Genomic DNA, 12253 nt, shown 5'->3' with positions numbered 1-12253 from the left:
AGCAACGGCACCGCAGAACGAGTGTAGCCTTTATATCTATAGACGTTTTTAAATCTGAAAACTCCAAAAAGCAACGAAATTGTCAGACATCCATTAGTGCATGTTCACCGAGGAGAACAGCTGGAATACAGCGCTGGTTGTTCTCTCGAACGATACTCGACGACAGCGGCGGAATCCAAAGTCGTGGGCGAGGTAATGGCTGTATTAAATTATATGAAATAATCCCAAATAAAAGCACAAACACGGAAGAGATGGCAAGTTCAGCAGCTGGAATTTGCTGAAGTGAAGTGACTGCTAACCGGCTAGCATTTACATCAGCAGGAATCCGCCTGTCACTCAAAAGTGGACACACCCTTAATTTTGCAGAACTTTAAATATTAATCAACTACACGGGCGAGTTATAAAAAAAATGCACCCCCCTCACAGTTGTTATGAAGGGCAAAGTTAGCTTTATAGACCAAAGCCACAGAGAGAACCAGGCTGTAAACATGTTTTGTTCTGCTGTAAAGTTGGGCATTTTAACATGCGGGAGATACAGATTTGACTCCCTTCTGCAGCCAGCCTCAAGCGGCCAGTCGATGAATTGCCGTTTAATTCACTTCCGTGTTGGTTTCAAGAGAGAGACAGGGAGGTTGCCGCTTGGGAAAAACTCACAAAATCAACACGTGCCTGTACAAGTTTGCATGGAAATGAGAAATTAGGGCTGTAATCGGGATTTTTTTGTGGTATTAAAAATAGACCTAAGCAAAGACATAAGCCTTTAAAATGACTTTATTTCTGTTAGGACCACAATCGTCAAAATACGATTGACAATTAGCATAGAGTTAGGATTGTGGTTCTGTTCTGGGGATCTATGCAGCCTAGCATGGATAAGAGCAGCAATAACGCCACTTAGGGTAAACAGAACAACCAACACGAATGTATTGCAGATATCATTAATTCAAGATTTTATAGCAACATAATACGAGAATTTATTCTGATTTAAGGGGAATCAGAATGCCATGTTTATAAATGATTCACCTTACAAATCTGATGAAATGGCACACATTGCGTTCCCAGATGAATGTTATAAGCAACCCAAACTCACAGCATCACACACAGAGATGGAGTTTGATGCACCCCAGTAAGCAATAGCCGTCATTTCATCGTCTAGGCTAAATTTGAGATATAGTCCAGCTATGAGTAACGCACTTCTAGCCAAAATAACCTTGAATTTGGTTACATGTCGGTTTTGCCTAAACAACTTGCGAGATGTTGTTCCATCATGTAAGCAAAGTAAACAGTGATTACAAGGTTTTTGGTTTCATTTCTTCACTCATTTAATTTCTTTATCTAATTTATGGCTAGTTTATTCTTGGGCTATGGTTTAGATGTCTATTCAATTTTAACTGACAGTCCAAATTTTGCCTTGTTTTAGCCTAGACATCAGTGTCGTTGGACAGCTATTTGACGTCTTTAAAACGCAAAATTGCTTGCTGGGACTCATGTAAATGATAACAGTTCATGTAGAGTAGCATTTACTTTGAACTAAGACACACGTGAATGCTAACATGGCATTAAATAAAATAATATGAATCTGAATCTAAGACACACGTAACCTTCAAGCATGTAAATAATTAAAGTATGTACATTTACCACCTGACATGGAAAGTTTACCCAACCTACTTAAAATTAGCAGTTTTCACCAGTGTTTGAGAGAGATCTACAAACCTTTTCACTCTGCCACAAGGATCAGTTGGGGTCCTCTGGATGATGCATTATCATACTGTTATTATCTTGTCAATTAATAATAAAAGATCCACGTTTGCAGTTGTACCACCCTGACATGTAAGAATACAAATTGCTAGACAAAGGTTTTTCAATTATGTCAACCAACAGCTTTAAAACTACTGATATTTATAAAATGTGTTTAAAGGTTTCAAACTTAAAAATTTTTCATAGTATTTCTTAAAAAAAAATATATATTATTAAGACACCATTTCAAATAGTTTTCTCAGGCATTTGTTCGGACAGTTGCACCACCTGACATTTTGGGGTTTAAAATAACAAAACATTAAATAGTTTGTATTATTTAAATGAACTAAAAATTTATTCAGGTACTCAAATTTAATTGAGGAATCGTGACAGCCCTATTAGAACTTAGCCTATATGTTGATAATAAAACCTATTTTTACAATAAGTAAGGGTACTCCGATCGTTTCCCCGTTTTCCTAAAATCATAAAGTCATATACTGCTAAAGCATAAACCGGCTAGATTTTTTAGTGGAGGAGGAAATATATTGCAAACTCTTTCTTCTTTCTTTACCCAAGAAATGATATAAAAAAGTGTTCTTAATTCATGTAGAAGTGTCATAGTCGAAATGCTGAATCTGTAACTGCACGAGAGGATAATACATGAGCCCGTAAATTTCCCACTGACATGTTGGAACACTCCTCGGTTTTTAATGCTTTATTTAACATCACAGCAGACATAACAAAATGGAATACTCAAGAGTCAGATACACGAATGGTTACGTTTTGATACCACTACTGGAGTGGAAAATAAACTGATTTATTAATAAAGTCTTGTAAATGCGGTTTACTTGTGTTGCCGATGTAACACCAAATTCTGTGACCATCAGATTCTGTGAGAAAAGAGGGTGCTGTTGTCACTGTGCTGCTTGATCTCGATTACGTCACACAAACAGCATAAATTCAGACTATAAGACACTGAAGGTGAAATCTGTGTGGCACTTTTGTTTTGACAGCCTGTGAGCCATACAGTGATGTCTATCAGTTTCAGATTGTTCACTTGCAACAACACCATTGGTTTGGCCCATTTTCACATTTGCCCCATCAGCACAAAATCCAACAAGCTTTTGCTTCCAGTCATCTAATTCAAATGTTGACATTAAGGATTGAATGCACTCAGTCACACAATCAACATGAGCATGTGACAGCTCTGTGACAGAGACAAGATGATTTACTGGCAACCCATCATGTATACCTTACATAGATATCAGTCGTGATTTATCTGATCCAACAGATTCTTCTGTGACAGAAAAGATATGTAGTTGGACTCTTTATTTGTCTTTATATCCTGTAAATCTGCGTCAATTGACCCATCGCATAAGAGTTTGATTGACAGGCGATCTGACCAATCATAATCCGCCGAATCCGCCATTTTTGTCCGACAAAGCAGTCAGGAGAGTTAGTAGATTAACGTTGGAGGATTTGAACTTGAAAAACAGAGTGTACTGACGTCTTTCTGCGGTTAAAACAACATTCCTTCTTATGTTCATTCATGTTTATTTGATGATATATACATGTATATTAACTAGAAGGAAGATAAAATCGGTTCACGAGCAGCTTTAACTGAGGCTCTACAGCGATCTGTCAGACACATTAAAGAGCCACAAAACAGCATTTATTGTTTAGATTTTTTTTTTTAAATTAAAAGAATTTTTCAAATTTGAATGTTGAGACTTTGTTTCATATCAAAAGTAACCTGGGCTGTCCTGTCTGTCAGCGCGTTGTCAGTGTCCTCTCTGCTCCGCGATGTATTTTTCACTGCGTGAGAACATGGTGTGGCGTGAGAGCTGTATTCATATTCAAAACTTGCATCTCTCTGCACTGTTATTTTTATTTTGAGTTTAAAACCCTTTTGCGATCGCAGATTCCTCAGGGTCTTTGCTTCAAGCCATCACAATATTATGGTAAGCTGCCTGTCGTTTGCTGTTTGAGTGCGCTGTGAGATTTTCACGTTTGAAACTGCGCGACCCTGATACAAAGTTTGTTTTACTTGCGACGCTAGGTTTTCTACTGCAGTATTTGCATATCATCCCATCTTCCTCCTCATCATACAAAAGCCAATCAAAGTCCGACAGCCACTGAGTCTGGAACTTTCACTTTCCATGACACTTTTTTGATTCAGAATGCACAATCTTTTCCACCACATTTGACATGCTTGGCTGGGGTTCGCCGGCACATTCACCGTCTTCTGTCTGCACGGAACTGGACTCTTTAATTCTCTTTGCGTTTGGAAAAACAAATCAATCTTTTTCTGCTAAGACTGGAATTTCAGCTTCCAATTTTTTGCATCCATTCGCATCCACAGTCCAATAAGTAAAAAAGACCATATATTTCTCTCACGTTGAGTATGTGAGAGAAAGTGACAGAGGGTGCTCTTGGCTAAGCAACGGTGCGTAAAGTGGACTGAGCAGGCATTGAAATTATATCTGTGCAAAACTTATTATTTGCATCTAACTCAATCACAGGCGAGTGGAATTGGAAAATGTACCAGCCATTGGCTAATTAAAGACATCTTTCAGTCGCCTAGCCGGAAATTTGGTCACGTATTCAAGTAATTTAGAGCATTGTTAAGGGTTGGTACTAGGGCTGGGACAACGCGTCGACGTCATCGATGACGTCGACGCAAAAAATACGTCGACGCAAAATATGCACGTCGATTCGTCAGACCCAAAACAAAAATGGCGGCGTCGGAGAGTAGTAGCAACACCACTCGCTCCTCAGACTTTCAGAAGTGCAAGGCGGCACGCACTCGTTCCTCTAAAGTGTGGGAATTCTTTAATTAAAAAGGAAACAATTCCCTGATATGTCGTCTTTGCAAAATGGAGATGGCCTTCCATTCTAGCACCACGGCAGAGAGAGAGGCGCGGGCGCGATCGAAAAGTCTGAGAGTGTTTGATTATGTGTGTGTGTGTGTGTGTGTGTGTGTGTGTGTGTCTGTGTGTGTGTGTGAGAGAGAGAGGCGCGATCGCAAAGTCGCAGAGTGTTTGATTATATTTGTGTACGCGTGTGTGTGTGAGAGAGAGAGAGGCGCGATCGAAAAGTCGCAGAGTGTTTGATTATGTGTGTGTGTGTGTGTGAGAGAGAGAGAGAGAGGCGCGATCGCAAAGTCGCAGAGTGTTTAATTATGTGTGTGTGTGTGTGTGAGTGTGAGGCGCGATCGAACAGTGGAAACAAAAACATACTCCGTCATTTTGTTTACAGGACATCATTCAAACTGCAAAGTGTTTAAGTTGTTCTGTTAATTCAAATTTTAAGGAAAACGAATATATTAATCTGAAATCTTTATATTACACACATAGGATTTGATTAGCCTACTTGTTGATATTTAATCAAGGTTTTATTGAATGCTACCTCTGACTAAGAAATGCATGCACTTGTACAATGTTTTATTTTGGAATTTTAAGAGCAATAAACATATAGGCTATTGCAATGTTAAGGAATTCATGTTTTTTTTCATTCAGACATGTAAATCAACATGTATAAATTGCTATTATAGTCAATTAATGGGCAGATAATCGAAATCGAATCGGACTGGGGAAAATAATCGTTAGATTAATCGATGCATCGGGAAAAATAATCGCTAGATTAATCGTTTAAAAAATAATCGTTTATCCCAGCCCTAGTTGGTACACTGCACCTGTGTTAGCTGCTGAGTGGTCACAGTCAGCTTCATGTGTCTTTCCAACACCTCAAATACATTGACCAAAAATATGTCCAGTAATGATGGGTAGATTCCTCAAGGTCTTTAACAATCCTCCCGCTATCTGGCCTGAGCAAGCCATACCTGTCGGGGAGCAATCAAGTGTGTTGCCAACTGAGAGAGCCCAGTTCTTGTGTCACTTGCCCCATAGCCAGTAAGGCTGTCTGCAAAAACTGTGGGAAAGAGGGATCCACCTCTACAGACTCCAAAAAGTTGGAAGCAGGCAAAATGAGTTGGCAGACAGTGTTCTCAGTGATATAGGCAGCTGACTCATATACTTTTTTCAGAAAGGAATCCGTGCGGCCACACTGAGATCTAGGGGATTTGATGTTCCCCTGCAGTGCTTCGTCTGGTACCATCACCAGTGCAGCAACCGACTGTTCGACTTCAGGTACATTCCGCACTACAATAAATGTAGCTTCTGCCAATCAAACGAGAGTGTAAGCATTCTTGGAATGCCGTTGGCCATACCTTGTCCTTTGAGGGCACTCAAAAGTTCTGCAATGAAGAACTTACTTGCAGGCTTGGCAAAAGTATCCATAGGTGAAGGTCTGCGGAAAAACACACTAGACTGAACAGGATGTGTAGAGCATTCATCTAGGCCAAGACAGGCCACTGCCATCCGAAGGAATTCCAATGTGTCATCCACCATGGATTGAACAGTCCCATTGAATGAAGTGAACCCTCACCAGAACTACCAGCCACTGTAGATCCCACTGACTTGTTCTTCTGCTCAGAATATTCAGTAGGAAGAGTATCCTGGAAATTTGTATCGGAAGGACATGTAGACCTGGACACCTAGGTGGGGGCCATGAGGAGTATAAGGTGGAAAGGTAGGATCTTCACTAGACGAATGTGAGTGAGCATCCTTAGTGGAAGCCACAGCAGCAGTAGGAACTAGGTCTGCTGGTTGGAGGTTTTGTAAGAGACGTTTCATCTCCGCCATGTCTGAAGAAAGGCAAGCTACTTTCTTTGATAAAAGTTGCCCAGCCAAATGACTACCTCTAAAACTAGATTACTTCTTAGCCCGAGGAGAACTAGCAGCTGCTGAAGCCCAGCTCTTTTGAGCTCTCTGCCGCAAAGTAAGTCATTCAGACGCTGAACACCCAGGCTTGATGGGCAGAGATCATGCTCATTGTCAGGAAGAAGCTTATTAGGAAAGAGCTTGCAATTCAGTGGAAAGAGTATAATTGGAGTGATTAGTCATTTTTAACTGTAATTCTTAGAAAACCTCTGGATACAACTACGTGAAGTGATAGCAAAATTACAATAAATCCTCATACCTCCGGATGAACTGTGGGGAACAGAGAAAAATACAATGCAAACAGCAACCAAAACACAAAACTACCTCAAAAAACTTGTCAACAGCGCTCTGACACCTCCGGATAGAACCGTGAGGTAACTGGCACCATACATTAACACCATAAACAAACACCATTAAATCATGATGAAAACAGGTCCAAAACGAGTGATCATGCCGTCATGGTGGGAAGAAACACAATCAGCCACCGAATGGCTCGTAATTCAACAGCACGTAGCCATGATGTACAAAACGAGCAACTACGAATTATGATAGAACTGTGAAGCAAGTTGCACCATGCAAGAACTTGCCAAGAATTGTAATGAGGAAATCCAGTCCGAATTCAATCCAGTGCAAAAACATATCGTCACAGCTTGGGAGGACGGAAATTCCCTGCTCCTGGATATTGCTTGAATCGAGGGAGTATAACCCGATCCGATAAGATCACGCCCCTTAGTCCTAAATTGTCATACAAATGCTTAACAACACCTGAGAGACATGCCGTAAAGAGAGATGAGCAACATGCTCAGACAGGGTTGCCAGATTTTCACATACAAATCCCGCCCAATTGCTTCTTAAAAATAGCTAATCGCGTTTCGGGGTGGGAGAGACCGCAGACTTGGCAACACTGGCATCACGTGAACGGCAGCTAGAGGTGAGTGAGGTGAGTGAGGTAAGCGAGCCCTCTCAGCAATTGTCCCTCCAGATAAACGCGATTATGCAAACGCATGATTCAATGCAAAATCAGCCAAAGTCCGCATATTTATGCGGGGGGCGCATTTTTTCAAATATTTCAAATAAATTGCAGATCGGTATCGACAGATACTCAAGTGTGTGGTATCGGTATCGGACATGAAAAAGTGGTATCGAGCCACCCCTAAACACAACAACCAAAATTAAAAAGGTGGGGCGCTGAACTGTAGTGGCTTGTTTTCCCTCAGCTTAGCTTAGCTCACGTCACTACGTTACTTTCAGTGATCGGTGATTGGCCCCAAAAATCCTGATTGGAACACCTGTAAGGATACTTTTATTTGTATTATACTAATTCAACTCATTCTCATTACAGGACTGTGAGCCAGTTATTGTAATGTGTTTTTACATAATTTCAATGTAGTACATGTTGTATTGCCTTTTTAATTTATGCGTGTGTGTTTTTAAAAAGAAGAATAAAAGAAATGGTCTTAAAACAGACTTTATTATATTTTTTCTTAATGCAAAATACAATTTCTTATTTTTCCTTTTGATTTTGGGTAACATGTGAGAATAAAAGGTAGAATAACCTCCACCTGTCCTAAATCCCCAAACGTAAGTTGTTTTATGGATTTATTGGGTGCAACATTAACAGTTTGGACGACCTTGGCTACAGTTCTGCTCCAAATATCTGACCTTGAGGGGTGTAATTTCAAGGACGTCTATTTGGCGGGCTGCATTGTTTTGATTGTGAGGGTGAAGGAATGTATGAATGGGCACTTTGCTCCCACCCTCATCCCTGCCACACAAAGCCTCTCTTTGACTGTGAGCCTGGAGGGAAACCCACTCCCACCCTGTCTGGGACAGCACACACAAACCTTGTTATGAACAGACTCTGGTGTGTGCGACTGTGGAGAGAAGGGCGGGATGGAAAGAGACCAAGTGAAAAGGTATAGGGATGGTCATAAGGATGTACTTTTGTCTACTCTTGGTAGCCTGAGAGTCTTCATATGGGGGCTGAGATCACGCAGTGGAGAAGGAGGAGGGCAGAAATACAAAAGACTCAATGTTAGACTCTGTCAATCTCTCTCCCCCAACGAAAAGACTGGTTACATTTAGTTAGTGATCTTTATAAAGGTCAAACTTCCAAGCAATCCATGGTCCTTAACGTAACCTGCTCTGCCTTTCTACATTCTCAGAGTTAATTTTGTTTTTCCTTTGGCTTTGCTGAGTGTTTGGTATCTTGCTGGAGAGATGCTAGGTGGCGTTTAGGGTGTTGTGACTTGTGGGTGTTTTTTAGGGGCCGGTTGCACAATCTTTGTGTAAGTTGCAACTTAGTAGTTGTGGTGCTAAGTTACTACTGCACTACCAAAAAAAAGGTTTCATTGTACTTACTATTAAACTTAACTGCTTGTACTATTTCAAGATGAACACTTACCAGACTGAAGAAACTTGATTACCCTTTTTATTGTTTATTTTTTTAAATCATGTTCAAATGTGAGTACCGGTATCAAATATACATTAGGCTTTTGAGGAACATTTATTTTGTTAATCTCTCAATAATCATTGTATTGCATTGCATATGTTTTGCTCTCCACAATAAAAAACTACTCCGCTTTGATCAGAAAACTAAGCATTTAAAAATATAATCTTACTAAGACATAGTATTGTGAGATAAAGAGTGAAAACTGATATTTATATGCATTTTATTTAAGTAGTCTGATATATTGTTATAAAGATCTGATTGATTTACAATACAAGCTATCAGAATTGCACCTGTTTGCATTTGTCTGCTTAGTTTGGGGCTCTGAATTTTTTTTACGTTTTTTGTCTCTCCTTGAGTATGAGCTTCACTGGGTTATATCATACATGCCATATAAGCCATAAAAGCCTGATGTATCAAGTGTGATACTCAAAAAACACATGCACATTTTTTTTTTTTTTTCACTTTGTTTGATCATCTGTTCCATTTTTTTTTCAACGTTTTATTATTATTTATTTACTTATTCTTCAATATGTCAGGTTTTACAGGGTTAAAAAAAGTCATGAGTCAACTTTAAATGTCGGTTATCCATCATCAGTTTAAATAACCATGTGTGAAGGCACTTTGCGTTTCCTTCTAGCGCATGCATGTGTGAATTGAAGCGTGTTTTTAAACACTGCATTCCTGAGATTGCTGAGCCGTAACCTGGAGATTAATTGTAACTGGGTGATTGCTTAAGAGACCAGACCCTGTGGCCTGCTTTGTGTCCAACATACAGAGATATCTGGATACAAATTAAGGTGTAATGTGTTTGTGCTTTAATGATAGATTTTGCTTTTTTTTTAGTGTTTGCTTTTACTGTATTTGATTGACCATTCATTACAGACCTATAAAACCAAGTCAAAGATTAAATGCTTATTCAAACAAAGACCTATAACCATAAAGATAGTTAACTATAATGATAACTATATCAGTGCCCGCACAAAAGTAGGAAGTAGGTTCCAGTAATGTTAACAGAATGTTCTTTCAAACATGCCTTTGTTCATTCAAATCTGGAATCTACTAATGTTCTCATAACATTAGCACAAAAAAACATTATCATTCTTGGAACATTTTTTCCTTAAACGTCTTAGTGGCCATTTACACTAAACCTTTTTTAACTAAAAACATGCATTTTGGCCGTTCATTTACATGACAACATCGTTTTGGGGGGATTGAAAATCCATTTGGATCATGAAAATGGGTTTTAAAGTGCAAGATTTTAAACCAATAGTTCTGTGTAAACTACAAAAAGACAAATTTTGTGAAAATGGTGAAGTAATGCGAATGCCTTTTACATGTTCAATCTATAGGGAGGGACGTAGTGTTTCTTTACAAAGTGACATCGCCAACTACTGGCGTGGAATTCATAACAGCGTTTTTAATAGTTTTTGCTGATCTGTGTAACGGGGATAATTTTGACAACGTAGTCATATTTACTTGAAAAACACAAAGGAGAAATGTTTCTGTATTTATTAGCCTACTCATTGTTGTGTAATGTTCCTGTGATGTCTGGAGAAAACAGGCTGAGGCATATTCTAAGTTCAGGGGTTTTTAATAAAGAAACAAGTTTACAAACAATAAGCAACATGGAGAACAAGGAACAAAAGCAAATGTAAAAAAGGGGGCCATCAAATTGACAACTGACAGAGAACAAGTTAAACAAAAGGGCTATATATATATTCACCGGGGCAAACAAGCTTAAGGTAACAAGCAGGAGCAGGCTGAGTGGGCAGCCAGGGATCGCTGGTAGTGACCACCACATCTGAGAAGATTACCACCATAGCAGGGAAGATCAGGTGGAACTGGAGATCACCACAGTGTAGCACACGAGACAGGAGAACTTGGAGCTTGGAAACAGGCTGGGAAATCAGTAATGGCCTCCGTGGCCATAACGGGGCAGGCGGGAGTCCAGTGTTAGCCTCTGTGGCCATAGTAGAGCCGTCAGGGGATACAGAGCGTTCAGAAGCGGCCTCCCGATATATTGCTGCCTCGGGGGAATCAGGAAAGGTGTGTGCAGCCCAAACACATGAAATGATTGTCGCTGTCACAGAGAGCACTATGGACAATGGATCAATCTCCAAGACAGACAGTGCTGAGGTTAGCAAGCTTGAGGGCGATGGGCTTGAGAGTGTAGAGGCCGGCGGGTTTGAGAGCGTAGGTCTTGGGATGCTGGCAGTGGTGGATCCACCACACTTGATACTAATCTCATCCACCCCGAGAAGTATCTGGTGGCAGGCATGATGGGGGCGACTCTGGCATAGCCCGTGACCCCTTGCGTCCCCGGTAGACCAGACTCTGCGGCCGTCAGAGCTTGGAACCTATAATGTTTGCAAAATGATAAAATGGAACGTTCCCTTAATCATTAATCTTTTTTAATTTTCTTTAACTGGACATTTTAAACGTTCAGAAAACAGTTTTTTTTTTTTTTTACTTAATGGGAATGTTAGAAAAACGTTCTTAGAACATATTCTTGTTAGCTGGGTATTTATGTATTAGTTGTCTGGGTCTGTGAGCGTTCTTGCTGTGGTATCCTAGCAATGCTCAGATCTGGAATGCGAGGACGGGGTGTGAAGTGCAGCTGTACTGTTGCCTCTTCAACGACTGTCACATACCATTGGCTGTCTGCTCCATAGTGCCTTCTGATTGGCAGGACCTATGATCTGTTTGGATTGGTGACTGATGTTAGAACAAACAAAAGGCCCAAAAGAGGGAACTTTTCTTTGTACGTTTTATTTTCTTTGCCAGATTTTTATCCATTGATGAGTCTTGTCAGTATGCACTGAAAACAGAATCTCTGGCAACAGAATATTCTGGATCTTGCCCTTACGTACTGGAGATAGCAGTTTAGGAAAGCTGGTTTTGTAACTTGCTAAAAAAATCCAGCATAAACCGTCTGGGCTGGTTTATGCTTGTTAGTGAGCTGGTGAACTAGCATGTTCATGCTGTTCTCGGAGCAAAACGGAGCTGGGGAAGCTAGTTTACCAGCATGGTCTTGCAGGGTTGAGTGTGAGTAGGCCAGCTCTCTAAATGCAAGCAGTATTTTGGGGGCAAGAAATGTTTTTGCTTGCATATTCGTATATTTAACACTAATGATGTAAAGAAAAAACAATATAAGGTTAAAACGTAATTTATTGAATTATATGTTTATAACTTTGTCATGTATTTGAAATTGAAAAATTTCATTGGTTTTATTACATTATTAATCAATCAGTGCGCTTACATGCACCCTCATAATGCAATTATAATA

General features: G+C 39.9%; 1 protein-coding gene across 5 annotated transcripts in view; it reads left to right on the top strand.

Moving 5' to 3' along the window:
• veph1 (ventricular zone expressed PH domain-containing 1) overlaps nucleotides 1-12253 on the top strand; it is a 119601-nt gene that overhangs the window by 4487 nt on the left and 102861 nt on the right. For 2 of the 5 annotated variants that reach the window (XM_079620290.1, XM_079620287.1), the window contains exon 2: nucleotides 5779-5882. The exons of 2 other annotated variants lie outside the window; for them this stretch is intronic. The gene's annotated coding sequence lies outside the window, so the exon portion shown is untranslated. Of the gene's footprint in view, nucleotides 1-5778; nucleotides 5883-6161; nucleotides 6325-12253 lie in introns of those variants that run through there. One more of the 5 variants, XM_079620289.1, reaches the window with a different exon arrangement.

The sequence above is a fragment of the Phoxinus phoxinus genome (genome assembly GCF_949152265.1).
Source record: "Phoxinus phoxinus genome assembly, chromosome: 8".
Taxonomy (NCBI): Eukaryota; Metazoa; Chordata; class Actinopteri; order Cypriniformes; family Leuciscidae; genus Phoxinus; species Phoxinus phoxinus.
Note: the sequence above shows the minus strand (reverse complement) of the source record. Positions and strands in the feature narration are given on the sequence as shown.